We start from the raw sequence: 2924 nt of genomic DNA, 5'->3' as shown, positions 1-2924 counted from the left end.
TAGGTGGGGTGAGTGGACAATGTGCTTGAGGCAGGACACATGTGATCCTGAGGGATGATGGCAGCTGGAGACGGTAAGTGACTGGATCGATGCGATGGGTAATTTTGAAAGAACCAATGAACTGGGGCGAGAGCTTGCAGGTGTCTGTGTACAGGGACAGATCTTAGGTGGACAGCTGGATATGGTCCTCAGGCCAGAGCCTTCAGTTGGCCTGGCAGCAGAAGGCATGTTTGGTAGCTAGGATAGCCCTCTGTGCCCTCTTCCAAGCATTCTGGCAGCAGTGAACAAGGGCCCTGGTCGATGGACCTCCACTGTTGACTTCTCCATGGGGAACAACAGAGGTTTGTAGTCCAGCTCTTGGCTCCATCCCTCCCTATCATTTTGGATCTCCCCCTCCCCCTCCCACTTTCAAATCTCTTACTAGCTTTTCTTTCAGTTAGTCCTGATGAAGGGTCTCAGCCCGAAACGTCGACTGTACCTCTTCCTAGAGATGCTCCCTGGCCTGCTGCGTTCACCAGCAACTTTTATGTGTGTTGCTTGAATTTCCAGCATCTGCAGATTTCCTTGTGTCAGCACTTCAAAGGACATGTCATGGCAGAGGAGGTCTGTAAATTGTGGAACAGCTCAGCCCAGAGCAGATACTTCTTCCACGTGGAAGGGTTAGAGGCGGCGAAACATCACAGAAACTTCTCCATTTGCTGATTGGCTGTTTATGACTGATCATTGGTCTGCAGATGATAGCCAGTGGACAAACTCACTGAAGTGCTGAGGAAGGAGCAGAAGTCCGAGACGAATTGAGGGCCCCGGTCCAACACCATCTCCTGAGGGAAGCTATGGAGGTGAATCTGGTCTGCAGTCTCATTGGCTGATGTAATTTTGGGAGGGCAGTGAAGTGGGCCGCATTGGAGAACCGGTCCACAACTGTCATAATCACCATGGCCCCACCGGAAGGTGGCAAACCCATGGTGAGATCCATGGCGATGTGGGACATGGCTGTTGAATTGGTAGGGGCTGCAGCACCCCAGAGGGCTGCTGGAAGGAGAAATTAGTCTGGGCACAAAGACGGCAGGCAGCAACAGACTGATGTACATCTGTGATCATGGTGGGCCACCAAAACTGGCATTGCAGAACTGTGAGCCTGGATGTCTGGAGAGGGGTGAGGAGAGGGCCCACTGGAGTGCTTCAGAGCACATAGCTGCTGGCATGTACATATGGCTGTTAGGTGTGCCAACTGAGGTTCTTAGGTGCTGATTCTAGGTCGCTGCTCCTGACTGAAGCATCACAGGAGAACATGGAACATCGAGAGCAGTGGGTTAGCTGCTGGAGGTTGTGTGTCCAAAGAGCTGCGCCTTTCTGGGGCTGACTCTCCGGGTGTGGAGCTTGGAAAAAGCGATGCATCAGTCTTTTAACATTGTAAATCAGCGAGTAGTTTGTTATGTTTCCCCTCTCTCTGTAGGACGGGGACACCCCTTTTTCCCTTATTAGGGAGAGAGAGAGAGAGGGAGAGAGAGAACCTGTGGTATGTTGAATTACTGGGTGAACCAGTAGTCTTTGGGTTACTGCAAGTTTGTGTATTTCTTGGTGCTTTGCTGCATGCTTGAGTGCTCGGTGGATGGCGCTGATGCTTTTTGCTGGTGGGAGGGGGGTGACATTGCTTTGCTGCTGCTTGTGTGTTGGGGGGAGCTGGGAGGGCTTTGGGGTTCTAACGTTTAACTGTCATTCATTCTTTGGGGCACTCCTCTGTTTTTGTGGATGCTTGTGAAGAAAAAGAATTTCAGGATGTATATTGTATACAATTCTCTGACATTAGATTTGCATATTGAAACTTATTGAGACTTATTGGAGCAGGCTTGTGCTGCAGGACCTGGTGGATCTGGTTCGCAAGGTCGCAGACGATCGGGGTGAGAGTCTGGGAGGATGGAATGTTGCGCTAAGGGGTGATCTCTGTTTCATCTGAGTTAAACTGTTGTGACAGGGCATCTGCCTTTGTGTTCTTGAAGCCTGGTGGGTCGGAGATGGTAAAGTTGAATTGCTTGAAGAAGAGGACCCAGCGAGCCTGATCTGGGCTGAGTTGACAGGTCTGTTGAATGGATGTGAGGTTCTGGTGGTCAGTCCAGGTCAGAAAGGGCTCGGTGTTCCCCATCGGCCAATGTCTCCGTTCTTCCAAAGCCTATTGATGGCCTAGTGGCAGGTGACTCCTGTTAGCTGGGTGGAGACTGGGAGGTGTCAGCCTGTGCAGGCCTAATAGCTGGCTCATGGACCTTCAGTTTCTTCAGATTTCGTGGACTCCATGGTCACCTGTGTATTCTATGAGAGGTTGCAGCCTCTGTTTGAATACCTAAAGAGGCTGCTATTCAAGTTCTGCTAGCATGCTGGCCCCCATGCAACTAATCTTCAGATGCAGAAGAGAATTCATGTTATTGGGTAACTTTCTTGTCAGTCTGCTCCCAAGTCTGGTCAGGATGGCCATTGGCAAGTGCAGGCAGCAGGCCATGGAGGGGTCTGTCCAAGCCAACTGTATGTCCCACTTCTGAGGATGCATCTGTATCAGATTGTCCCAGGAAAGGAAGTGCACAGTGTCTGCTGGCTCACTGAAGGTTTTCTAGGACAGTGTATGCCACAGGGACTAGAGTGCATTTGGTACAAGGATAATGTTTCAATTCCAGAAGAGTTGCGGGGTCTTGTCTGAAACAGCAACTGTTTATTTCCTTTCACTGATGCTGCCTGTCCCACTGGGTTCCTCCAGCAGAATGTGTTTTGCTCTAGATTCCAGCTAATGCAGGCTCTTGTGTTGCCAATGTGTCTACTTGAATGGGTGTGCTGTTGTAAGGTTTCTTACATGTTCGATACATGGTAAAGTTCCATAAGACTATAAGACATAGAAGCAGAATTAGACCAATTGACCCAGCTAGACTGATCTGCCA

The sequence above is a fragment of the Mobula birostris genome, chromosome 6, assembly GCF_030028105.1.
Source record: "Mobula birostris isolate sMobBir1 chromosome 6, sMobBir1.hap1, whole genome shotgun sequence".
In the NCBI taxonomy this organism is placed as follows: Eukaryota; Metazoa; Chordata; class Chondrichthyes; order Myliobatiformes; family Myliobatidae; genus Mobula; species Mobula birostris.
Note: the sequence above shows the minus strand (reverse complement) of the source record.